At 62.7% G+C, this 26,621-nt stretch overlaps 1 protein-coding gene and 2 non-coding genes across 3 annotated transcripts in view; 1 reads left to right on the top strand and 2 right to left on the bottom strand.

The window, feature by feature from the left end:
• Positions 1-1,474: 1,474 nt before the first annotated feature.
• Trnas-aga lies at positions 1,475-1,556 on the bottom strand. The gene has a single exon. It is a non-coding gene; the product is annotated as a tRNA-Ser (tRNA).
• An 82-nt stretch (positions 1,557-1,638) lies between these two features.
• Trnas-aga lies at positions 1,639-1,720 on the bottom strand. Its single transcript has one exon. It is a non-coding gene; the product is annotated as a tRNA-Ser (tRNA).
• Positions 1,721-22,891: 21,171 nt separating this feature from the next.
• LOC117645849 (espin) overlaps positions 22,892-26,621 on the top strand; it is a 34,737-nt gene continuing 31,007 nt past the window's right edge. Inside the window, exon 1 of the mRNA XM_034386322.1 lies at positions 22,892-23,010. The gene's annotated coding sequence lies outside the window, so the exon portion shown is untranslated. The remainder of the gene's footprint in view (positions 23,011-26,621) is intronic.

The following is a 26,621-nucleotide window of genomic DNA, read 5'->3' as shown; positions in this document are numbered from 1 at the left end:
TGCCACGCCGTGCCGCGCCGTGCCCCTCCGCATCTCATTTCCATTTCGCCATCATCACTTTCTCGTTCGCCCAGACTCTGGCTTAGGCTCAGCCGCGCTCAGCCGCCGGTGGCGCTATCTGCTATCTGCGCTTGACCTTCCCCTCCCCCACCTGCTGGCCGCCCTGCTGGCCGCTGCGTGCTCTCCGTCACTCCGGCGGCCGCGCCGAGGGCCTGGAGGCACTGGAAGGGACTGCGCTGGAGAAAGACGGCCGATAGGGTCCACGGCCCTTTGCCCTGCGCCGCCGCCTCCACGCTGCGCGGCGCTGCGCCACTGTCGGGAAGCCAAGCCGCCGTGCAATTTGCAAGTCCGCGGCCGCCGGGTCCGCCGCGGTGCGGTGGCCGGCGGTGGCGCTCTTTTCAGCAGTTTCACTCGAGGAGGTTGTTAATTTTTAACGGCTTTCGGAAGGGCAGGGTTAGACTTGACTAAAGACGAATCGAGCAGCATAAATGATGGACAGTTCAATTAGAGCGGAAAAAGATATAATTTCACAGTGGATATGTTCTAACTTAGTGCTTAGTGCAGCGGTTCCCAACCTTTTTCGGTTCGCGACCCTAAATTTGTAACAAAAAATTTCCGCGACCCCCAGGAAAAATTTCGCGATCCACGCGACCCCACGCGACCCCTCCTTTAGCATGCCTTTGATACAAAGTGCGATAATCCACCTTAGTTTGGGAGCAGTATTGCCGCAAAGTTGATCAAAACGGCCACAAATGTCTTTTAAAAATCGTGTTTTGGGCCGACTTCAAGCAGCCACTGCGTCTGATCCGAGGCGGTATTTCGTCCTCCCTCAACGGGCATTCGGTCTTTGGACCTTCCTTTAGCATGCCTTTGTTACGGAGTGTGATTATCTGCCTTAGTTTGGGAGCAGTATTGCCACAAAGTTGATCAAAACGGTCACAAATGCCTTTGAAAAATCGTGTTTTGGGCAGACTTTCAGCAGCCACTGCGTCTGATCCGAGGCGGTATTTTGTCCTCCCTCAACGGGCATTTGGTCTTTGGACCTTCCTTTAACATGCCTTTGTTACGGAGTGCGATTATCGGCCTTAGTTTGGGAGCAGTATTGTCTCAAAGTTGATGAAAACAGTAAAAAATGCCTTTGAATGCCATTTTGATAAACTTTGAGACAATACTGCTCCCAAACTAAGGCCGATAATCGAACTCCGTAACAAAGGCATGCTAAAGGAAGGTCCAAAGACCAAATGCCCGCTGAGGGAGAACGAGATACCGCCTCGGATCAGAAGCAGTTGCTGCCTAAAGTCGGCCTAAAACACGAGTTTTCAAAGGCATTTTCGACCGTTTTCAAGAATTCTGCCTGGCGGAAGACAGCCGCGACCCCAGGCGACCCCAACCACCTCGCCGCGACCCGTCGAAATTTTTTCGCGACCCCAAGGTTGGGAACCGCTGGCTTAGTGCTTTGCAGGGACAAAACGTACGCAGTCGGTAGGACTCGAACCTACGCTCCCAGAGGGAAACTGATTTCTAGTCAGTCGCCTTAACCACTCGGCCACGACTGCTGACCTGTGTGACACGAAACAATTGACACTGATGACATGATATGCACCATGCACTATAAGTGTTGTGCACGGGCAAAATGTACGCAGTCGGTAGGACTCGAACCTACGCTCCCAGAGGGAAACTGATTTCTAGTCAGTCGCCTTAACCACTCGGCCACGACTGCGAGACGCTGACCTGTGCCGCCGCAATCTGCTTTTGAGCTGGCCCCAAATAAACGCCTGCGCGGCGCCCCGCGGCCGAGTTGGCGGGGAGGGGGCAGCCGGGCCGGCGCTGGTGGGGGCCGGGCGGGCCTAACGGGTTGCACACGCGGCGGAATGCCTCACATTCGGCCCGGCCCGGCCCGGCGAGCGGCGAGCGAGGGAGATGCTTCACTTTCGCCTCAGTTCGCCGCTCTTTCTCCTTTTCGTGTTCCCCGCGGTCCCCCGTCACTGCAATGTCCTGTCCGGCCCGGACGGTGGCGTCGCCGTGGCGTCGCACAGTCGCACGCGTCGACGGCCTGGCCGGCCCGCCGACCTTGCTGCGCCGCGAAGGCACCGCCACGCTCGGCGCCGAAGTTCTCACTCAGTAGCCGCACTCTGCCAAAATGCTTGTGCCTCGTCGCTGCTGCCGCTCGCTCAGTCTGCTTCCGCGGCTGTTTGTGAAGTCACTAAGCCCCCCCAGTCAGGTGGCTTCGGGACCAGGGGGCTTCGATTGGAGGTCGCCTCGCCCCACCTCGTTCGAATGAATCCCCAGCCATGTTGTGACAAGTTCCGTTTTCTAACGAGTTGATTACGCAAACTAGTCTCGTCGCGCGGCTCGCGCGGGGCCCGCGGCATCTGGGCCACTTAACCACCTTCGACGTGTGCTGTACGCGCCGCAGTCGGGCCGCGTACACGCCGTCCAACGAACCCCGCGCCGCCCCGCGCGCCGACGTCGGCAGTCGACCAATGCGCTTTGCCGTTTGCTTCTCTGCCGACGTGAATTTATCGCATTTTTAAAATGCATGAGCCGATTGAATGGACCTCGCCGTCCCCGTTATCTCCGCGTCTAGCCTCCTCGCGTGTGTCGGCGCGGTGTGTCCCGCGGGGCTTTCTTCTGCCGGACCCGCGGAGAACAAACTTTGTGGTTTGAAAGTAAAAGCGACGGGGCCGGCCGTCGGCGCGCGACACGCCTTCTTGTTGTTGACGCTGCTCTTGCTTTTGATGTTGCTGTTTGGTCAGGGTTCGGTCAGCCATTGCCGCGGCCCCGCGGCCCCGCGGCCGGCGGTCGGAAGCGGCGGCCGAGGCGCGTGTGTGCCGTACCGACACGGGGAAATAAAAGAAAATCATCAACAAGTGGGTCATCGTGGTCGCCGCGGTCAGGGCCTCCCAGACGCCGTGTTTGAGCGCTACGCCGACGGCAAGCAGACGCAGTGTACCGAGTCGGCGTGGTGCCGCACAGTGTGGTGCCGCACAGCGTGGCCGCGAACGCCGTGCCGCCAGGCCGTCCCGCGCGCAGGCACGCGTCCGCGTTGCCTACCCGCCATTACCATTACCATTAAGGGCTAGACCACAGGCGCCCGGGTCGTCGGCCGCGTCGTCGGCCGCGTCGGCGTCCGCCACACTCCAGCTAAGACAATGCGCTTAATCGCTGGCCGGGTGTGACGCGGTGGGTGAGCCTGCGTGTAACGGCCGGCCGCGGGCGTTGCGCGATGCGCGACGCGTTGTTCGTAAAACCGCCACCAGAGGGTGCTGCGCGGCTGCGCGGCTGCGCGCTTGGGGCAGGTTATGGCTCCCATGCGGTCTGCGGGGCGGCCGCCTCGTCCGGCTATTGTTTTCGCCCGGACGGGGCTTGGACGGGGCGGCCTGACGGGCTGCTCCTCGCGGTGGCGCGGCCGGTCGTCAATGGCGTGATTATGTGTGTGTGCGCTCGCGCCGCGCGCATCCTCCCGATGTTGTTGTTTCAGCGTCACTTACATATTCCACGCACTGCGTCGCCATTGTCTGGCGGGCGTCGCCGCGGCGTCTAGCCGGGACGCGTCGGAGCGCGTCGGCAGGGAGGGTCGCCCTCGGAAGTCAAGGCATCGGCACTCCCAACGGGGCCAGCCTCCTGGCGGTGGCGCGCCATGGCGGTGACACTCCCTGGAAGCACCCCGTTCCATGCAACACGTCGTCGCTCGCACAGTGTAACAGAAGACCGGCGGAGGCGGTCAAAATCCCAGACGCATTTTGAGCCCCAGAGTCACTGAACAGGGTTCGAACCAAACGTGTGACCCCCACCATTGGATTGCTCTCCGAACGAGGAATCCATCGGTAGGGTCACACGTACGGTTCTAGTCCTAGCGAATAAGGAGCTCAAAACGCATCTCGAGTTTTGGCCACCTCCACTGCGCAGAGGAGCGCGACCGCGATTTATGCCGGGCCCGCAATGAGCTATCGAAAATGGGGCAATAAATTTCTCATATCTGACAGCCGCTCTGCCTTTGGCGGCCGGGGGCGGCCGGCCGTGGCTGCACTGCTGCGTGCTGGCGCGGCTCGGCGCTGCGGGGCCGCTGCACTTTGACAGCCCGATCCGTCCAGCACCTGGCCCGGCATGGCCCGGCCCGGCCCGGCTCGCCGAGCGGAGGAGGGGGAGGGAGATGAGACGCGGGGAAACGCTTTCTTTTCTCATCGTGGTCAAGCGACAAGTTCGTTGTCTCTCGACGCGGTCCTCGAGCCAGAAGAGGCCCTCTTGCCCGCGGGGGCGTTGCTCTGGCGTGGACGACGCTTCGCAGCCGGGAAAGAGAGCCGGCCGCGCTCGCACGACCGCGCACTAATCCTCGCCGAAAAGGCCCTGTTCCTGGTGGCGCTGCGTTCGCTGCGTTCGCGCCGCCACCGCCCGCCGCGTAGGCCACCATTCTGGCCGCGGCTCGCGGCGCTTCCAGCTGCCCCCGGCCAGTATCTCACGCCCCGCAGCATTGCAGGCACTGCTGGCAGCACATCTCCATCCTGCCCACGCTTGCTTCCTGCAGCCAGCCTGCCAGCCTGCCTGCCGCCAAAGTGCCAGGAAGTCACACCCAGCTTGTAACTTGTTGGCTTAGGGGAGATGCGGCAGACAACGAGACAGCGGGGCAGCGCGGCGCCAGACAACCGGGCAGCCGCGCCGTGCCGTGCCGGCGCACAGACACAGCGGCGCACATAGGTTACGCCGACGGTGCATGCCGCCAATATATTTGTCCGCCGACTCAGAAACACGGCACCGCTGCCTCGCCTTTCGGCTTTCTCTCGGAGCCCTTTGTTGCGAGGGGGGCGGGGGGTGGCGTCGAACATAATGGGCTTGGTTTGGCTCTCTAATCGATAGGGCCGATAGAGCCGATGATCGAGAGGAATGAAAAATCAATTGCTACTCGGCGATGGCGGCGGTAGCAGTGGTGAGGCTGAGCAGCCTCTCGGACACGCAACGCCCTGCACGACACGACACGGCCGTGACTTGACCGCCGCGCTACTTTTCACGGTACGCGTGCTTTTAGGCACACTCCAGCCGCACGCCGGGCCGGGCCGAGCCACGCCGCCACTGGCGTGACCCCAGCCACGTAAGTTTGGGCCGGTTTGAGCGCGCTCCTCGGCCAGAGTGCGGCAGGCCGAGCCGGAAGGCATGGGCAAGGCACGGGCCGTCGGAAAGCCGCCGTCATTACAAGCCGTTTGATTGGCCAACGCGACAACGGGGACGTGCTGGAACGCCCCGCGTCCACTGCCGCAATCTGCTCGGCGAACGCCCACTCCGCTGTCTCTCTCGCACCCCGACGGCACGGCCCTCCGGTGCGAGAGCGACAGAGCACCGTGCGGAGGCATCCCGCAAGGGGGCCACCACTCTCCAGCTTGTCTCGCCCGACACGCCCCGACGACGCCTAGCCCAGGCCGGGCCCGCGCGAGCCGCACCCCACCGCGAGGCGCCAGCCCGAATATGCGTTACTTCCTCCAGGAAGCACTCCCGCACATGCATTGCCCCACATCGGCCCGCCTGGGCCCAAAAGGGACGACGCCACCGCAGCCTCGCTGTTCTTGCGTCGCTCTCTCGCAGGCCGCCTTGTGCCGCCCCGCGGAGTGCGAGAGAGACGGGGACACGCTGTGGGAGGACCGGGAGGCCGCGGCGCCTATGCGGTGCGTAATTGACTAGTGCGAGTACGTGAGTACGTGAGTACGTGAGCGGCGAGGAGAGTGGAGGGGCACAAGTGTTGAAGGAACACGTTGTGGCCGCCGGCCGGGTCTGGCCGCCTGGCCGGGCCTGGCCTACCGTACGGTGCCGCTGGGCCTGCAGCAGACTGCAGCAGACTGCTCGGCCACGAGGGGTCCACGCCGTTCCACGCTACGCGGCCCGGCCCACGCAGCCCACAAGCGCTCGCGCGGAAAGAACCAACTCGAAATCAGTCGATGTGTTCAGTGTATTTCCGTCCGTCTGTTCTACGAAATGTTCAGATAGTTCCCTGAACTGCCTTCTGCCCAACGAATAATGACAGCAGATTAGAAGGTAATGGTACCAAACGCGTCTCTATCGACCTGATGTCTAAAGCTAAGAGCGCTGTTGCCGAAGGGCCATGACTGTAGTTAGATAGGACGCAGCGGCCGCCCAAAGTCAGAAAAAATCCCTCCTTTCAAAGATTCGATCACATTTTGACCAATTTTGCCAGAGCGGCATTCCTGGTAACATCTCCAGGCGTGCGAGGTATAGGTGTTTTCCCTCACTCCGGTTGATGGCTCCCATCCGCTCGGCCTCGCCCTTTGGACGCAAACGCGCTTAAAGGCTGGCTGTTAACCCTCCCGCTCCCTTGAACGCCCCATAACGCGCTCGGTGCACTTCCTCGCTTCCTCAGAGCGCGCGCCGGCCGTCCCCATTGCAGCAGTGGCGTCTCTCTGGAGCAGCAGGCTGTGTCCGAGCTGGCCGGTCTGCCTCTCTCGCACCCGTCGGCTCAAGAGAGACCTGCCGCTCGGGAATCAGTCTGCTGCGTCCGTATCATTTGCTTTAATCCATCAGCTGGCTCCGGCCGGCGGGGCGGGGCGTGGCGCGACGGGGCCCAATGTGCGTGCCAATGCCCCTGCAGTGGCCCCGCGCCCCACCGCGCCCCACCACGCCCCGCGCTGGAGCCGGAGAGGGGGATAAGACACTGGAGCCTCCAGCAGCCCGGCCAGACTCGCTGACTGCCCAGAGAAAGCGAACTTACACTCACACAAACTCACACTCACATACACAATAAAATTCAGCTCCTTTCTCCGTACCTCCCGGCGGCCCGGCGGCTCGGCGGCGGCGAGGCTCTCTGCATCCCAGCCCAGGCACCGCCCCGAACCCCTACCAGCGCCCCGCCGGCCGCCCCACCCCGCCCCGCCCCGCCCCGCCCCGCCTCGCCCCGCCGCGCCGCCCGGGCCAGGACCAGCCGCCCCACGCGGCAGCACGCGGCAGCACGCGGCAGCACGCGGCCGCTCAGTTCACCTCCACGCCTCCACGCGCGCGCAAGGGCTGACGCCGGCTGACGTCTCGGCCACCCTTCGCGACCATGCGGCCCCGCGGCCCCCACGGATAACAGTGCAGTGTTGTTGTTGTGTTGTTGGTGCCTCCCGGATATCAGTGTGTGCTTACTGGTGGCTGCAGGGCAGCAAAAGAGTGGTGTTGTTGTGAGTGGTGATTGTCAGTGATTCGACCAGGACACCCCCGGCCTGCCTGCCTGCCTGCTTGCCTGTTTGGGCTTGTCGCCCGGCTGCTGCTGTAGTTCCGGTGAGTCCACTGTCGTTGTCGCGTGCCTTGTTTCTGTCGCATGCTAACGCGTTGTTCTGAGGTTGTTGGTTGCTGAAGACGAAGCGTCGGCCAACATGTCTTACTGTTCGTTGTTCGTTGTCCATATTAAATTTTGATTATTGTCATCTTCGAACCTATTCAAGAGCGACTGCCTCGAACTGCCTCCACGTGCTTCGTAAACAATGCCAAAATTTGGATCTTCAAACGGACCTTGACGAGCTAAGTCAAATCAATTCACGATTGATTAGTCCCTCTGGATGGTTTTGGTGAAATAGTCTCCCTGTCACAAGTTTCTAGCTTTGTCTGATTTCAAGGTGCGTGCCTGGGACTGAATGCGTTTATGACACCTAACGCTATAAGGACTCGTTACACTCCGACTGCTTTATGATTTGGAACGCTCCGTTCAACTCCCAGGGCGTAAAGCTGTGGGGAACGACGGCGTTAGCGTTAAGCTATCAGTCGTTTGCGTTTAGTTATTAGTGGTCTGCGTCTCGCCCCGGAAACATCGCGTACAGTTGTTGCTTGCGGGCCAGGCAGGCATTGCCTGTCGTGGCAACCACTCACACATACATTCACACACATACTCACAAACGTACACACGCACACACACTAATAGACACGCACTAATAGACACACACCAACACACACGCTGCGCAAACTTTATGCCAGCTGCGGCGGTGCGGAAGAGTCATTTGAATGGCGGGTACGGTCGGTATTAGCTGCGAAGGCGATAGGCGATAGCTCGGCGATAGCCGCGTGAGAGTAACGGCCTCGCTGCGCGTCGACGGGGAGCCTTGCCGGTCCGGCGGTCCAGCGCACAGTGGGCCAGAAGACCGGTGGAGGCGGTCAAAACCCTTCGGACGCACTTTGACGCATTTTGAGCTCCAGAGTCGCTGAACGGGACTCGAAGCGAGCGTGTGGCCCCACCAATGGACTGCTCTCCGAACGAGGAATCCATTGATGGGGTCACACGCTCAGTCTTTGTTTAGCGACTCTGGGGCTCAAGACGCGTCTTGAGTTTTGGCCGCCTGCGCCGCTCTTCTGGCCCACTGTGCGCCGGCGCGTCGCAGGGCGTCATGAGCCAGTCACTACGCGTCACTTAGGTCGCCTCGCTGCATGCCGTCCCGCGGACGGCGTCGTTAGGCTCTTGACCGCCTTCCAAATTGAGTATCGAGCGAGACGGCGACGGCCTCGAGCTGCTTCGCCTACTTCCTGGCCGCATAGCGCCGCCCGCGCCACTCACAATGCGCTTTTTTGTGGCAACAACAAGTATTTGCACGCCGTGGCCACCAGAGCGCAGTAATGCCGGCAAAGTGATACTGTATTACTGTTTCTGCATCCAGTCGTCCCGGTGACCTGAATGCTCGGCAGTGAGTGCTCTTTGGGTTAGCAGGACCGCGCTGCAAGCAGCAAGCAGCAAGGAGGCCCCGAAGACACGGTCCGTGCGCGCATCGCGATGAGGCTCGTAACCAAAGCGGAAGGGGCGGCCGGGGGTGGGGGCGGGCCTCTTCCGGTGCAGGGATCAACCCCTTGACGTCACCGCCGCGTTACGCGCCGAACGGCCGGCACGGCGAACACGGCGGTCCGAGGGAAGCTGTGCCGGAGGATCCATCCCGGAGGATCCATCCCGGAGGAGCCATCCCGGAGGAGCCATCCCGGAGGAGCCATCCCGGAGGGCGTCTGCCGGAAATCGGCGTCGCCGGCAGGGAATTCGGACGGCCGCGGACGTGAAACATGGCCAGGACGAAGACAGTAACGGGCCGCGGCGACACTTTTAGTCCTTTTCGGGGCGAGGGGAAGTTCGCAGCCCGGCGGCCAGGTCGGCCAGGCCAGGTCGGCCAGGTCGGCCAGGTCGGCGCGGTCACGGAAGCAGTGTCACCGCGGGGGCCTTTATATTGGAGCGAGGGGAAGTGGCCTGGATTCCAGCGCAGCTGCTGGCGCGGCTGGCGGCGGCAACAACTGATTTTCATTCGGGAACTGTAAAGGAAAGAAAGGATAAAAAACGAGTGCCGCTGCGTACCGACATATCAATGATCGAGGAAATGATAGACAGGCAGGCATCCGCTGCGTTGCCTGCCGCTGGCGGCCGCTGGGAAGGGCGGCCGGACGGACGGGCAGCCTGCCTGCCAGCCCTGCCTGGCCGCCGCGCCGCGCTGCGCTGCTCAAAGGGCGCCAGCTATTTTCGGTTGCGCAGGTCGCGGATCCGCTCGTTGCCGTAATTGAAGTTATTCGCACGCTCGGTTTGCTCTGCTCGCTCCTAGATCCGTATCCGCTGCCTTCCTGGTACCTTATGGCCCTCGCCCCCTCCGCAGCCCTCAAATTGCGCCGTCGTGCTATGCTCTTGAAACAAAACCCTTGGAAGGGAATTGCAGTTACTTATGCCGCGATCGCTGGAGCGCCTCCCCGCCCGTGCACTTTCATGCGTGTGCGTGTGTGCGTCTATGTGTGTGTCTGTGCGTGTATGTGTGTGTCTGTGCGCGCGTGCGTGAGCGAGGGCAGCACGCAGCACGTGCCGCGGCGGTCAGTGAGCCTCGCCCTGCCCTGCTCCCTTCTAAACGCGATCGGTAAACGGTGGTCAGGCACGCTGATCGTTCAGTGCCCCGGCCCGGCCAGCCTGGCCGCCTGGCCTGGCCGGGCGGACCTTTGCCTGCGCGCCGGACCATGCCGTGAGCATGTCTGGCCGGCCAGGAGGGCGTCTGAGACCAGGGCAGGACCACGGCAGCGTGATGTGGACGCAGCGTTGCAGTGGGGTGACATCGGGGTGGTCCTCGACTAGTCCTTTAATTTCGCCTGCTTTTCCCTGTCACTGTAAGTCCACAGTGGCCACACTGGCCATGCTTTTATCTACAGTGGTACCTTTCTAGCTAATCTCCTCTGCCGACACCCCCCCTCATTGGCCAGCTTTTTGGCCACACCCTGCTTGGACTTACCCCACCACTACGGCCTTGCCAGCCCTTCGACATGCCTTCGATTGGCCTCGGCTACCCCCAGCCTGAAGAGAGCCGACCACCGCGATAGCGATCCCCGAACCACCCCGTCGTCGGTGCACTGCCCTGCACTGCCTGCACTGCCTGCACATAATGCGCACAATGGCCTTTCACTCCGGATCAATCGGCGGCCAGGCAGGCGGCCCAGTGCTCCACATTTTGTAATGCGCTGTCGGCGTTACCCCGCTACAGTGTCCCCCTTTCGTAAGGCGCCCACCGCGTTATTCAATATCGCGGTGCAGGCCTTGCAGTGCAGTGCCACGAGGCGGCCGGTGTCGCTCGCGTCATGCCGTTTATCCGGCTGGACCGCCTGCATGACACTGCAGGCCGATCCGAACAGCGTTGTCTCTCTCGCACCCATCGGCCGCCCCGCAGGGGTGCGAGAGAGACGGAGCGACTTCGGGGTGCGCCTTTTGTCGACGCTGACGACTCCATTGACGGCGCCAAGGCCGCGCGCTGTCCGCCTGTCCGTCCGGCCGGCCAGCAGCAGGGGGAGTATTTTTTGCGCGACTGCACGCTGTTCACCTGTCAGTTCACTAACCCAGCGACCCAGCGGTTTGCAACATTCATTTTAATTGGCTCGCCGATGCCGATCTGTCCTTCTGACCGCCGTGGCCCTGGCCGTGGCTCACCCTGCCGCGGGATCGTCGCTGTTTCTCTCTCTCCCGAAGGCGCCCTATGGGTGCGAGAGAGACAGGGCGACGAGGCAACACCGTTCGGAACTCTGGCCACTTGCCGGCGTTGAGCTCACGGCTGGACTCGCTCTCGTTGTTATGTTGAGATGTGACCGTGATGTGACCGCAGGTTGCGTGGCGCGGTGGCCGCGTGGGGAAGCCGGGAGCAAGCCTCGCAAGCCGGGCAGGGCAAGCCGGGCAGGGCAAGCCGGGCAGGGCGGGGAAGGCGGCGCGGAGGCAGGGTCACTTTCACTCAGCTTCCCACGCCTACCCGAGATTGCTCCAAATTACGCCTCACACCGCCGGCACCGCCAGCATCGCGAGGCCGACGACGCCGAGGACGTCACGCCGCCCTCCGCGGACGTGCATTGCACTCGTCGGCCGGCCTTACGAGACAAACTCTGACTCCAGTGGACTCCAGCCACCCGTTTCCAGTAACAGAAAGTAATGAGTTGACACAGGGTGTGGAGTAACGTGAGATAACTGTACACTGTGCGACACAGTAATCGAGTAACAGTGAGTCGATGACGACTTGCACGAAGGCGAGAGTGGGTTTTGGCTGCCGCGCTGCCGCCGCGGCTCCTAGCGCCTCGCGGTGGCGGGTCCGCGGCCGGTCCGCGGCCCGCGGGTCAACGCTCCGCCGCCGCGCTGGACTTGGCTAGACAACACGCCAAGTCCGGCCGGTGGGGAAGGCCAGGGCAGCCGGACCAGTGTGGCTGGCGCGGAGCTGGCGGAGCTGGCCAGGGAAGGCGTTCGAGTTTTCTCGCTTGGAGCTAGCGCTAGCGCCTCCATCCAGGCGTCTCATGCAACCGATAGGCCGGCGGGGCGAAGGGGAGGGGCGCTGCACATGTGGCGGGGCGGGCGGGGCGCCGAGGGCGTATCCTCGGAACCGCAGAATAGTTGCTCGCCTGTTTACCCATTCGCATCTCGCTATCTCTCTTGATTCATCATGCGTCTTTCTCCCTTGATTCGCTCCGCCCCCGTCCATTCAGACTCTGCGGCCCGGGCTGCGCTGGGCTGCACTGCACTTTGGCGTGCACTTGGTGACGTGCATCGTGCTTGGGAATTTGCGGCAGCTGCATGCATGCTCCCCCGTCCGGCTCGGCTCGGCCCGGCTCGGGGCACCGGCCCGGCTCGGAGAAAGTGTTCCCGGTTTGTCCTGGCGGATGGCCCTACCTGTCCGGTCCGCCACATCGGCGGCGGGTCGTTGCATGGCGGTTTGGTTATGGTTATGGTTCGGGCGGTGGGGGGCGAGCGGCCTGTGGAACTTGCACCGTGTGGGTGGCACACAGCTCGCCCAGGACGTTCGACGCTCGGAAGTGATTAAGCGTTGCCGGCGGACTCCGCGGATGAGGCTGGGCTAAGACGCCCACCTCCCGGCCTCTCCATCCAGGCGAAGCGAGAAGCGCGAAGCGACGCGGAAAAACTGCCTCGGCCGCTCATCCTCATCCGCAAGCCGAGGCTGCCGAGGCTAGCCTGCCGGGCCGCAGTTATTGTTATCACCGACGCCGTGTGCCGAACGAAATGGCCGAAAGGCCGAGAGCCTTTCCCCGGCCCGGATCAGCCTCTGCGGCTTCCTTGCGGCTTCCCTTCCGCCTCGAGAAACTCGGCCAAAATGGACTCGGTGGGCGAGGCGGAGGCTCGGCCGCTCCCTTGCCCTTCCTCCTCCACGACGCCGGCATGATGGATGTGCGGCGACGATTAGCGCGCAGTGCGGCGCATTGCGCAACGCGGGGCGGGAGGTCGCCGTCGGGGAGGTCGCCTTCGAGGAGGTCGCCGTCGAAGAGGTCGGCGTCGGGGAGGTGGCCCTCGAGGAGATCGCCGTCGAAGAGGTCGGCGTCGGGGAGGTCGGCGTCGGGGAGGTCGCCCGGGAGGAGGTCGCCGTCGGGGAGATCAGCGTTGAGGAGGTCGCCCGCGAGGAGGTCGCCGTCGGGGAGTTCGTCGCCGTCGAGAAGGTGCCTGCCATGAACCTGGAGCTCTTGTTGGCGCCGAGGATGAGGCGCGGCGCAGCATCGCATCCCGATCACATCGCGCATGCGCCGCGGCGAACCAAACGATTGGCCCCGCTCGGTTGCACAGCAACTTTCGTTGCATTGGAAACCGGGCCGAAGGGGTCGGCAGCGCGCGCGCGCGTGTGTGTGTGGTGTGTGTGTGTGTGTGTGTGTGTGTGTGTGTGTGTGTGTGTGTGTGTGTGTGGCGTGCGTGTGTTGGCGTGTGTGCGTTGTGTGTGTGCGTGCATGCCGGTGCCGTGCGTGCTCCGCGGACTCTGCGGACCGCACATGCCTAATTGGACGGTTAAGCGCCCTCGGCAGCGGCCTGTCTCTCTCGCGCTCACGGGGCGTCCTGGGCGGGTGCGAGAGAGAGAGAGAGACTGACCTGCCCGCGGGCGCTGCGAGGAATCTGGCGGACCGCTGGAGCGACCGCTGGAGCGTCGCGGCGCCACCGAATCCTGGAACTGCAACGAAATATTGGAAAGACGCCACGCCCGCCGCGCGCCGCGCGCCTGCCTTCGCTTCGCCGTTCCCTCGCCGCTCGCTTTCCAGAGACGCGGCGACGCGCGGCGATGCATTTCGCGTTTTGCATGCGGGCGCCGTTTTTACGACGTGTCGCCCGGCCTTGCGGACTGATTCCGAGAGTCGTTTCCATCGCTCTGTCTCCCTCGCACTCATACGGCGTCCCGTGTCGGTGCGAGAGAGACAGAGCGGCGAAAATGAGTCTCGGAGTCGACCTCCTGCTCCGCGTGCATCTCTGATTCGGTTGCACAACGCGGCCACGCGAGTCGGCGGCGCGGCCGTTGACGCAGTCCGCTGGGGCCGCGCCGTGGCCGTGGCGTGCGGCGGGCCTTGGGTGGGGCCGCCGAATTAACGACTTAATCAGCGACTGCCCTGCCGCCCTGCCGCCCTGCCCGCCGCCTGGAAGTGACTGGAAGTGGCTGGAAGTGAAACGGAGAGTCTGGCGGGCTGGCCGCGCCACTGAGCTTGGCCTGGCCATGGCCTGGCACAGCATGCACCGCTGGCGTTGAACCCAGTGCGGCCATTTGCTTATTGACAAGTTGGAAGCGCGAAGCGAGGCTGCTGCTGTGCGTCTTGGCGGGTAGAAAGTGTCCGTCAGGGCCTTCTTCGCCTACCTCGGCATCCAGGTCGTCGCGGGGTCGGCCGGCCGGTGCAGTAGCGTCGTCGCCGTCCTGATGCTCTCCACTTAGCGCTAGGCCGGTCCGCGGGCGAGGCCGCGGGGCGTGGCGGCGAGGGCGAGAGGCTCGCGAGCATGCAGATGCTTGTCGTCGTCGCGATGGTGATGCTCGAAATGCGCCAAACAATGGCTTCATTTTCTCCGGCCGGCCCCGGGCAGCGCGGCCGGCTGGGCCACGCGGGGCAGCAGGTGGAGCGGCCCGGGCCGAAAATGCAATGGGGAACCGAGGAACGCGTGTTGAACACGGCGGCGGCGCGCGGCGGCGCAGCGCGGAGAAGAGATTACAGGCAGCAGCGGGTTCCTTGAAACTATCGCTGTGGACTCCTAGTGCCTCCAGAAGGCCTCCATTCAAAGCCACGGCAGCTCCGATGGGCCGCCCTTGCAGCGAGGAGTCTATTGCCATCATCATGTGTGTGATTCGAGTGCTATTTGAGGACAATGGAGCGGGGCTTTGTCGGCGCCGACTCGGCGGCGGCATTCGTAGTGCTGGGGGTTGATTCCGAACAGTGCCTCTCTCGTCCCTCTCGCACTCATGGAGGAGGTCGTGCAGGTGCGGTCGAGACAGAGCGGCGAGAGCACTGCTGTGCTGCAGTGCCCGGCGTTACGGCCGGATCACGACGCGCACCTTGGCACCGCCACTGGCGGCATGGAAGCACCGCATCGCTCGCATCGCGCCCAGCTTCTTGGCCCCGGCACTCGCTGAAAAACCAGTCGTGCGTCGTGGGGCCAGTCCAGCGGCTCCAGCGGCTCCAGCGGCTCAGACGCAGGCCGGGGGCGGCTAGGCGGCTGGTCGCTGGCCGCTGGCCCGGCCCGCTGGCCGCTGGACTTCCTCTCATAGAAAGTGACGTGGCTGGTGTCGGGCACTGCATCACGCGGCGCAACCCGCCTCGCCAGCCCGGCCGCGCCAGGCCACGCAGCCCAGCAACCCAGCCACGCCCTGCGCCTCCCGCGACGACACATTTATGCAATCCACTTACACCTCGCCGTCGACAAGCACCCCCGCGGCGAGGAGGCTGACCGGACGAACCGTCTCCACTCCCTCGTCGCCAAAGTTTGCTCGAAACGACCGATGCGAGCGGCAGCAGACTGTGCTTTTGTCTCTCTCGCACTCAAGGGCCGTGTCGGCCGTCTCCCACGGGTGCGAGAGAGACAGGGAGCTGGATGAGACATCGAGTAGTCAGTCCGCTACCTTCGTTCCACTGGCATAGTCACACGACACTGTTTTTCCAAATGCGGAGAACTCTCGAGGGGGCAAAAACTCGGGATTTTCGTGTACACATGATTCGGAAAACGCAATGATTGCGCATGGTTTTAATTGATTTCATGGCTGATTTTGCCTTATTTCGCGACGCACCAGGGTGATGTTGAGCGTGATTGCGTGTGATTGTGTTCGGAAAGAAATGATTTCGGACTGATTTGGCCTGGTTTCGTGTGATTCTGCCTAATTTCGGTCGATTTTAGTGATTTTGGCTGATTTTGGATTGCTTGATTTCGCGTGATTCTCAATGATTCGCGTGTGATTTCGGGGGCCGTGTACACATGATTGCGCGAGTTTTTGCCCCCTCGAGAACTCTGCACTTCAAAAGCGGAGTGACATGGTTCAAGTATACAAAATCGGCCGGTAACCTGTGTGCCTCTCATAGCTCAGTGGTTCCGCTGCTGTGCAGGGTGACACAGACTCCTGAATTCTCCTTTACCGGATCGGACAAAACGGAGGTCGTGCAAAGACAGGTCGAACCAAATTTTCGGCCAGTTCACGGGCAAGCGAATTTTAACCACGCACTAGGACAAAAGAATAGGTCGGAAAAACGATACTGTGCACCGTTCGCAATGAGTCCGGCGGGCCTGGCTGGCGCCGAGACTGGCGCGCTGGCGGAGAGTAAAAGTGTGCGACTGTGCGTCATCGCCGCGGTGCCGCGGTCGGTCATACCGGCACTGCAGGACTCGGCGTGGCCAATGGGCCGTTTCGGAGTTATTGAACTTGGCGGTGGCGGCCTGGCGGCACCGCGGCGGTGTTACGAGTGAAAACGAGTTTCTCGTTACCACCGGCCCGGCCCGGCCCGGGATGGGGATGGGAAGCCCGTCGCAATTTGTGTCCTTGGAGGACGGAACAATAATGTAACTGAAACAATGGCGAAGTCGGCGGCGGGCCTGCGGACGATCCCGGAGCGCGCCGCGCCGGAGAGAGGGGAGGGGGCGGCGCGGTGTCTCGCCGCGGCGACGGCCTGGTGGTGGCGGAGCGAGGCAAGGCGCGAGGCGCCAGGAGTCCCCTTGTCTTCCTGGCCCAGGCAGGCCCAGGCAGGCCCAGCCATAACGCATAACGCGTACAGCACTAGAGTAGAGCTCTCTGATGAGAATGAAAGTTGTAGAAAGTCGCACGGAGAGCGCGGCGTCGATTTTGGCGCGTCTGGTCCGAGGCCCTTGAAGGGCTCATGGCTGGCCAGCCCGGGTGGACCCGGTCCATGGACGCCCAAAGGGCCGAAGGGCATCCCGGTTCATGAGCCTCGTGCTGCAAAGCCGAGCCCCTGCCGGCTGATTCCAAAAGCCTCTCTGTCTCTCTCGCGCGAGACGCGGCAGGAGTGCGAGGGAGACTGCCGGAGAGCGCGACGACGGCGGCGCCCCGCCTATCCGGTGTCATCGCAGCAGCGGCGCGGCCAAGCCTGCGTGTTTCGCGCAGCAGGTCGTACCTCTTAAGAGGGTCTCTCTGGAAAACAAAAGAAACGCAACAATCTTGTAATAAGCGGCCGTGCACTCGGACCTCTAAATGCAGCCGCGCGGGGTGGGGCGGGGCGGGGTGGGGCGAGGTCGGCCAGGACGAGATAGGGTGTAGTATTATTTCTCTGCCGGCAGGACAAGACCACAGGGCTACCAGACGATACGGCGTAACGACCACGATAAAATTGGGGCCCTGGCCTGGTATCCCGACCGAGTCCCGCGGCCCCGCGGCTCGGTTTCTGTGAATAGAAGTAGAAGCCCTCCTGGCGGCGATCACCCCCAGTGTAGCCAAGGCTCCGAGCGTATCATAGTGGTTCGGCGCGGCCGTTGCCCCTTTTCAGCGACCGCCCCGCCCCGCCACGCCCCCCGCGGGGTTCGGTCTCGGGCTCGGTGGGCGTGGCGGCGCGCGGCCGCGCTGGGTAGACGTTGCCGCGGCGCTCGGACACTTGCCGCTCCGCCGCCTGCAGCAACTTTTACTTTCTCTCGGCTAAGTGATGTTGACCGTAGATTATAACTTATGAATCGTTATTGTTTTTATTATATTCGCCGTGGAAAATGCGCGCGGTTTCGTTTCTTTGGGGGCAGGGCCGAACAGGGCAGGCTGACCTGCGCCAGCCGCGCGGCAGGCGTGGCGAAGACCATTCCCAATCAAGAACGGCGATGCCCTAGAGGACGGCGAGCAGGTGCGTTTACTCCACATGACTCTTCTGCGCGGAGAGAGGGCGCGTCCTGCAGGTGTTGTTGTTTTTGTGGGTGTTGTTGTTGTTGTTGTTTGTCGCCGTCGTTGATGTCGGCGCCGATTAACGCGGCGCGCGCTTTGGCGGCAAATTAAAGCGCCGTCCGGGTTTCCGGGCCTCGGGGACGTGGTCGTCGCCGTGGTGCATGAATCGGAGGAAGTCCTCGAAGTCGGACGCAGGAAACGCGCCGACAAAAATGATTGACGGAAGCGTTTTCTTCGGCGTCTTGTCTTCCTGGGGACGCGAGACGCAATGCGCGCCGCCAGTCGGTGCTGGAGGTGGAGGTGGAGGGCGCGGGGGAGAACGCACAGTGGGCCAGAGGACCGGCGGAGGGGGTCAAAATCGGGGACGCGTTTTGAGCTCCGGAGTTGCTGAATGGGACTCGAGCCGGACGCGTGACCCCACTAATGAATTGCTCTCCGAACGAGGAATCCATTGGTGGGGGCACACTTTCGGTTCGAGTCCTGATTAGTGGCTTTGACCGCCTCCACCGGTCCTCTCGCACACTGTGGAACGCGTGCTGCGCTTCTTCCTTCGCCAACCTTTGGCGAGGCCCTTCCAGCGGCGATACCCCTCACGCGCAGAGACACGCGCCGCGGCCGCAGGGAGTATCGCCGCGATGCGTCCGGCTAGCCAGGCCGTCGGCCGTTGGAGCGTGGCGGAGTGGTTGTTGGAGCAGCGAGGCAGCCTGCAGCACCAGCAGCGCCAGCAGCAAGGCCCCAGGCATCCGGACACGGAAATAACGCCGCCTTGCCGCCTCGCGCCTTGTGTGCTGCGCTGTTACATTTCTTTAAGCTCGTTCAGCTCGTTCCGTCGGCGGCGCGGTGTCTGTCTAATTGCCAGCCCGCCGCGTTGCAGCGCGTCTCGCGTCCCGCGGCGCGCCCGGAACTTTAATTCCGCGCGGCTCGCGGCTCGTCAGGCGCGATGTTCTTCTCGGAAGACAAGGCAGGACCGCGAGGCGTTGCGCTTGTTTTCGGGGCAATTGGGCCCGACGTTGCTGCACTGTTCGGGCCGCGTTCGGGCGGCGTTCGGGCCGCGTTCGGGGGGCGTTCGGGGGGCGTTCGGCACGGCGATGCACTCGTTGTCAAGCGGCGCGCGCCTGCCGCCATACAGGACGGCGTACAGGTGCGACGAGGCGAGCCGCGATAGTCCGTAGATAGCGAGGTGTTGCTCGGGGCGGCGTGGCCCGTTTCGCAAGCGTGTCAAACTGCAACGCCTGTTGTTGCGGAACGGTCCCAATGCGACGCGCGGCGCTGCATGGCGCGTGTGAGGCCGGCCGGTGCATTTCGATGCGGGGCGGCTGTGTCGTGTCGGAGAGGCTGAATGGCGATATGGTCGAGGGGTCTCGCACATGCGTGCCGACGGCGTGGCGGTGCCGTGGACACCCTTTTCCTGGAACGGCACCGCCCTGCGCGTCGCGAAAGCGAAACAATTAAAATTTTAATGTAGTTCAATTTTTAAGTTTTGTTTTTTGACGCGGTGAGCCTCACTCAAACCGCCGTCCGGGAGGCCGCAGACAGTTCAAGGCCGCCATGGGCCGGCAGCCTGTGGCCTCGAGCGCGACGGTCGAATCCCCTTTGCCCGCTTGCTGCTTTGCCGATCGCCAGGAGAAAGTGGAGGCATAACTTCTTTTTTCGTCCCGGTGGCCTCGGCGGCCTCGGCGCGACCTTCCGAGTGCCGACGAGGAGACGCGCGAAGAATGGGAAATGGTCCTGGAGGACGTCCGCGTGGCCGTGTCCGCCGTGTCCCTCAAGGGCGAAGGGCGCGCCGGGAACTAAAAGGGCCCCGATGATGGAAGGGCGCCCGGATCACGGGCCGCGCTTTCTTCGGCCGGACGCGTGACTTGTCGCGTGCATTCTCGGCCTCGGCCGCGCCCGGCTGGAGGTGGCCAAGACCAAGAAGCTCTCCATCGGGGCCGAGATCTAAGATCTAGCGGCCGATCTGTATGCGGGGGCCGTGGCGGCAGCGGCGGCCGGGCCTCCAAACGCAGTGGCGGCGGCGGACAAGGGCGTGGACGAGGCTGCATGCTGCATCATGAAGCTTTCGTCGCGGGCACTGCCCTCCTCGAGTCAAACCTCTCAAGTCCTGCCGAAAACACAAGCCGCTCGACGTTGTTTCATTTCATTCATTTCATTTCATTCTTTTTCGGCCGGCCTCCGCAGCGGCTTTTTCGTGAGGTGCGTGTCGGGACGCGGGCTGTGGCCGTGCCGGCCGTGCTGTGACACTGCGGAGCATAACCGGCGTGGCAGTCACGGGGCAGCTTCCGGGCCCCCGGACCGCGGCGGCGGGGCTGGCGGGGGCTGGCGGGGCTGGCGGCCCGCACCGGACCGGAACGTCACCCGGGCGATGGCTCTGCAGGCTCTGCTGGGTGCGCGGCGTGCCCGCCACCGCCGCGTTACGGCACGTCATGACACACGTCACGACGGACCGGCGGCACCGACAGCACCGGCAGGCAGTAGCGCCGCGGCACGCCGGTGCGAAGCGTCGCGCACCCGAAAACGTTGTCACCGCCGGAGACAAGAGCGCGTTCGCCGCGTGTGCCCCGTGTGTGTATCGTGTGTCAGTGTGAGTGTGTGCACATGCACAAGCGATTCTTGTTGGGACCGGGGCGCGGTCTCGCCCCGCCTCGCCCGGCCCGCGAGCATCCGCGCGAATTTCCATGTCGGGGACTCGTAACCACCACGGCGCCTGGGCTGGGGAACGTGCGGGACGATTTTTGTTTTGATTGCGTTGAGGGTACAGCACTGCGTAGGTGGAGGGGAGGGGGAGGCTTCTGAGCGCGTCCCAAGCCGCGGCAAGCTGGCCTGCTGGGCCAGGCTAGAGACCAGGCCTTCGGCTGGCTTGCGCCCGAAAGGAGCGTGCCTGCCTGTCCGGGCCGTCCGGCCCACGACCGGGACGTCAGCTTAATGGACTCGCTCACCTGTCCGGGCTGTCCAGGGCTGGGCATGTTGTGCGTGCGGCTGGTGCTTGAGCAGCACCACCGGGCTCGCTTCGTGTCCAGGGCGTTAGGGCCACTCGCTTTTCGTGGCTGTCGTGTTTTCCTGTGTCCAGCGCGGTCCGGCCTCCCCGCCCGGCCAGTGTGCTGCCTGCCGGTCTGTCCGGCCTGCGCGCCGTGCGCACGCACGTGTGTCCGGCTGCGCTGCCCCCTCCGTTCTTCCCCGGTCTTGATAAGGGATGAGCTGGCCGCCTGCAAGTAGAGCATGATGCAGTGTCTAGCGTGCGCCGTGCGCCGCGCGCTGGGAAAGCCTCGCCCCGCACAGCAACCGGCTTGCTGCTTGTTGCGAGCGAATAGTGAAGACCGTTGGTTTAGGCTTGTTTGCGTCAGTCAAGACGGGCAAAAGGTTTTTCCGCGGACATCCCCCGGACGAAGGGCCTCTCGCGCACTTGGAAAAAGTTTCTTTGAATTGATTAATGAACTGATTGACTCAATGGGCCGGCTCATCATTGACAACGATTCATATACATATTCATTAACACATCGATTTGAAAATAAAAATCTCAGTGAAACGTTTACCTGGGTAGTGCAGTTACTCCCCAATAGGCGGTAGGAAGATTATGCATGACAAACCAGCAAAACCAAACGAACACACGTTCATAATGTGCGTTCGATTAATCGATCCTTGGTGGCTATCTAAGTCGAAGTCCACGCGGCATTCAAGAAAATAGAGAGAAAATAAAAAGAAAGCCCCGGCTCGGCTGGCGCAGGCCGGCGCGTCCGGCTTGCCCTCTGCGCACTGCTCGAGGAGCTCTCGGAGTGAGGGGATTCAGAAACGTATGCAGATCGCAGTGGCGTTCCGTGCGATGTGCGATGCGCACCGGCCGAAGCTAGCTTTCTTATTTCGATTTCAGGTTCCAGGTTTGGCGCCGGCGCCTGCCTCTAGGGAACGGGACCGGTTTGTTTGTTTTCTTTTACTCGACTCGAGTTGGACGGGTGACAGTTTCGTTTTCGGAATGGCTTTGTTCCGAGCCAGGTGTCGGATAGTAGGAGTGTCCAGGGGAGAGGAGGGGGATTATCGAGTGTAAGTCCCCCGCGTGGCGTCCGCGTTAGAAAAGGGGGGGGGCGCTCTTCGCGGTACCATTCGATCGTGTTCCCGAAGCCCTGTGCAAGCTCTGTAAGCTCTGCAAGCTCTGCAAGCTCGCCACCCACGCGCCCACTTGCGCAGTGTAACGGCGTTCCTCGGAGCAATTAGCTTTTTCGCGTCCCCGTTGTTGTTGTGGTTCCGTTGCCTCCTCCATAGTCTGCTGGCCGCGGCGCCGGCGGTGTCGCGCTTGGCTGGCTGGCGGGGCTGGCGGGGCGGCGAGGCGCCTGGCTTGCCTATCCCCCTTGGCCGCGGCCAGCCCCATCGGCCAGCCCATCGGCCAGCCCATCGGCCAGCCTCGCTACGCGCGTGGTGTGCGTGGCAGCCGTTACCACTCCAAGTCCGCGGCCCCAGCTGCACGCTGCACTTTTCTGCAGCTCCATTTTCCCCCGCGGTTCGATCCGCCGGCCGTGCACGCCGAGCACGTGGGCGCCGACCGCCACTCGAGTCCGACCGGCCGCGAGGGCCGCGCGCGCCACCGGGCTGGCCAGGCCACCGCGGCCACGACGGCGATGGGGTGGCCCCACGGTCTGGGTAGGGCCTGGGCGCTGTGGTGACGACGAGGCGTGTGTGTACCAGTGCGACGGGCCATGGCGACGCAGGACTTGGTATCAGCATGAAGACGCCCCCCGAAGAGTCCAGAAGACGACGTGCCTACCGTCCATGGGGTCGCGGCTGCGGCGGCCGCCCCCCGCGCTGCGGGCGACGCCATGCTGAGACGACGCCGCCGACGCCTGGAGGAAGAGCCGCTTGAGACGCCCGGCGAGGCGGGCAGCGAGCCCGGCGAGCCGCTGTGCGGCGCCGGGAGGGGCGCGGGGGCGCTGGCGCGGGCGGCCCGGGCCATCCTCCGCGGCGTGCACCGCGAGCGCGGCGCCTGGAGCCCCGCCGCCACCGAGGCCGTCCCGAGCGCGCCCCGCGGGGAGGCGGCCCCCTCGGCCCGGCGAGAGCGGGGGCGGGGGCGGGAGCGGCAGCGGCCCGCGTTCCGGTGGCGGCAGCGCGACCGCAGCCACTCGACGCGCGCACACCGCCCCCAGGGGCCCCGGCCCAGCACGCTGCGCCACCCCGAGTGGGGCGCCATCGAGGTGCGCGTCGACGGCGACCTGGGGCAGGCCCTGGGAGGCGCGCCCGCCGCAGCGGACAGCAAGCCGTCTGTGCTCTCCGAGTGGCGACGCTGGAAGCGGCAGGCCGGCAAGACGCTGAGCCTCGGCCGCGGCGCCCAGGACGACCGCCAGCACCGCCTGCAGCTGCACGACCACCGGCACGAGGTGCTGTACGGCCTCGGACACGACCTCGACCCCACGGGGGCTCTGGACGGCCTCAACCGCTGCCTCAAGGTCCAGAACTGCCGGTGAGATACGAACCGCTGTGTAGTGATCCTGTGGGTCTGTAGTAGTTGAATCGCTGAAGACCGAGTCCGCGGTTCGTCACATTTGGCGGTGCATGCGGACGTGGCCGGCCTGCACTGCCCTTTGTGGCCGCGGCGCCGCGGCCGTGTCCAATGGGTGACTGCCCCGGCGGCGCTGCGACGCTGCGACGCACAATGCGGCCTGTGCCGCCAATGCCGGTCGCCCGGCCGGCCGGCCGCTGGGAGTCGCGGCGCCATTCGACTGGCACCGGCATTCAGGCTGGCTGCACCGGCTGCCTGTCTCTTTGATGCCATTGATGGCGCCCGTCCGCGTAAGAGCAGAAAATTGGACACCGAGAGTGCACATGTCGCACGCTCCCACGCGCCCTGTTGTTGTTGTTGTTGTTGTTGCTTCTGCCGTGTTCGACTGTGTGTTTTTTCCTCGCCCACTTTGCATGGGCGTTCGTTCCCCCGGTCAGCCGGCCGGCCGGCCGATGAAAGTGAAATTAAATCCGTGTGCCGCGACCGCGGCGACCTGATGGGACGCTTCCCCCTCTGCGTCGTCCTCTTGGACGCATGCTGTCGGGTGGAGGGGAGAAGCGGCGTCGCCTGGCTTCGGCTGCTTCGGCTGGTGAGGAGCTGTTACCGTTCGATTCGGGCCATCGGGAGACTGTGTTGTGGGACCGGCCGAGCCGGGCCGAGCGACATCCGACGCAGCGGAAGTGAGCCGCCAGGCCGCCAGGACGAGGGCCGGGACGGCCGGGACCACGAGGACGGGCCGCCGTAAAAGCAGGAAAAGGGAAAAACGAAAGTGAATTGGGCCGGTGAGATAACACACCAAACGTCCTGCCGCCAATTTGGAGAGGTCCAGTGGGCCCTTGTCCTGCGTTGCGTCACCGCGTGTGTCACCGCGTTCGGCTCATCTCGGAGAAAGCGCCCCGGCCGGCGCGGCTAATTAGCCCCTGCATTAGGACTGACGCGTCACTGACACGTCACTGACGCGCGCTGACACGCCACTGACACGGCTAGCGCGCCGCCCGACCAGTGTGGTGTGATAATGTGATAGTCCGTGTGTAAGCCATCAATCACCTCGGCCGCGTGTCACTAGCGGCGCCGTGACGTCACTGTTGCGTCAGTGACGTGTCTGCGAGGTGTCAGTGACGCGTCAGTCGGGCAAGCCGGTAATGAGACGGACAAGGAGTGGTCCGGAAACATGGCGGGTGTTTGGCGCGTTGCCGATTCTGTGTTGTTCTGCGGATTCAAATTTCCCCGCGCTGGCTTCGCTTCGCTTTGCTTCGGCCGGCTCTCTCTCGCTCCGTTCCCTTCCGCCGGGAAAATGCGGCACCCACACGGGCAGCTCTGGGCAGCTCGGATCGCGTGGAACTACGTGGAACCGGCGGCACGGCCAGGATGCTCGCAGCAGCTGCAACCGGCGCGACGACAAACGCGAGAAAAAGTTTGTGGCGTCGTCGTGGCGTCGACACTTTGCGCGGACCGGAGAACAGGAGGACCGGGTCACGGTCGCTGCGCGAGGGAATGCACGCCCATTTTCGTCATTTTCGGCATTTTCGGCGGATATAGAGCGCGTGATGACTGTCAATGGCAATGGTGACCGACGGCCGGACTGCATAGCGCGATCCACGTCGGGCGTGTGGTGCAGTGCGTTGCAGTAGTGGACAGCCTCGTGGACGTAGTGGAATGGATCGCGGCCTGCGTCCGTCATGCTGCACCGTGCGCCTGGAGTTTGTTTTTGTTTGCAGCGGATGCGCCTTTTCGCTGGCAGCCCTGCCGAGGTGGCCCCCCACGGAGAGGCGGGCTGAACTTGAAACATCTTAATGGGTGCTCTCTGCGCCCCTCCCCCTCCCTCCCCTTTATACACACAGTGCACATCGCTGCACCGCGGCCAGCTTGCTAGTTCGTATAATAAACCCGTGACCGAGAAACAGCGCTTCGGTAGCCATGGCAGCCGGGGCAGCCACCGCGCACAGCGAGACATCCTGTAGCGCAGTGCGGGCAGCAGAAAAGGCATGCCAAAGGAGGCATCATACTGATCTGTAGAGGGAGTACGATTGCCCGGCCTGAATCGGAAGCAGTGGCCGCCAAAAGTCCACCCAAAGGACGATTTCTTTGCAAATGGCACCGCCTTCACCAACTTTGCAGAAAAACTGTTTCCAAACGAAGGCGCGAAAACCTACTCCAAGGAGTGATAAAGAAAGCATCAAAGAATAATGTCCCGTCGAAGGAGTACGATTTCCTGGCGTACATTGGCCGTTGTTGCCGCAGAAAGTCCCAAAGCGAGTGATTACCCTCTCGAGTTCAGCATGACACCCTTTTCCATCACAATAACTCGTCGAATTTTCAGTCTGCTCGCCTTTTGCTGCGCGGTTCGAGTGTGCGCTCCCCCCTCTTCCCTGCTGCTCTCTGCGGCGCTCTGCAGCGCGCCTCCCCGCAGTCAGCCCGTCCGGCGTCGGAGCGCGTTGGTCTGCCTACCTCTTCAGGTGCACTGTCCGACTCGGCAGCTGCGCGTCGCGAGCTCGAGCTGTTGGCTGCGGTCGCATCGGCGCGGCGCCCTCGCACCACACAGTGGGGGCGCTCAAAATACCGGAAGTGTTTTTTGAGCTCCAGAGTCGCTAAACAGGACTCAAATCGAACGTGTGACCCTACCATTGGATTGCTCTCCGAACGAGGAATCCGTTGGTGAGGTCACACGTTCATTTTGAGTCCTGTTTAGCGACCCTGGTGCTCAAAGCGAGCCAAGCGGTTTGGCTGCCTGCATTGGTTTGGCCCCTGTGCCCTGGCCATGGGCCCAGAGCAAGGGGTACCCAACTCAAGATAATCATTGCACGTCTAGCTGGTAATCAGTGAAATAATCAACATCATCCAATGAAATGACAATCATACTTTCGGGGATTCAATCACTTTTGACCATTTTTGCGAGACCACTGCTCCCAAACTATCAGCGGTCAAAGCCTTCCCGAGGCGGGGCATAAAAGAGTAGGGTCTTCAGAATAGTAAGGCGTCAAGGGAGGCCTTTGACCGCAACTAAATTGGATGCAGTGACCACTCAAAGTTAGCAAAAACTGTAATTTTCTGAAATTCATTCACTTTTTGACCATTTTTCCGAGACCACTGCTCCCAAATTATCAGCGGTCAAAGCCTTCCCGAGGCGGGGCATAAAAGAGTAGGGTCTTCAGAATAGTAAGGCGTCAAGGGAGGCCTTTGACCGCAACTAAATTGGATGCAGTGACCACTCAAAGTTAGCAAAAACGGTAATTTTCTGAAATTCATTCACTTTTTGACCATTTTGCGAGACCACTGCTCCCAAATTATCAGCGGTCAAAGCCTTCCCGAGGCAGGGCATGAAAGAGTAGGAACTTCAGAACAGTAAGGCGTCGAGGAAGGCCTGTGACCGCAACTAAATTTGACGCAGTGGTGCTCCAAAGTCACCAATATTGAATTTCCGACACTTTAACAGCTTTCCGAGGTTGGCGCTCTAATAATCCCCAATATTTCCCAATAATCAACATAATAACCTCCTATAATCAGTGATAAATAATAAAACAATCAAAAGAAATCACATGTAATCATACTCTAAATATAATCAGCTTACATGA

The sequence above is a fragment of the Thrips palmi genome, unplaced genomic scaffold, assembly GCF_012932325.1.
Source record: "Thrips palmi isolate BJ-2018 unplaced genomic scaffold, TpBJ-2018v1 HiC_scaffold_10, whole genome shotgun sequence".
Classification (NCBI taxonomy): Eukaryota; Metazoa; Arthropoda; class Insecta; order Thysanoptera; family Thripidae; genus Thrips; species Thrips palmi.
Note: the sequence above shows the minus strand (reverse complement) of the source record. Positions and strands in the feature narration are given on the sequence as shown.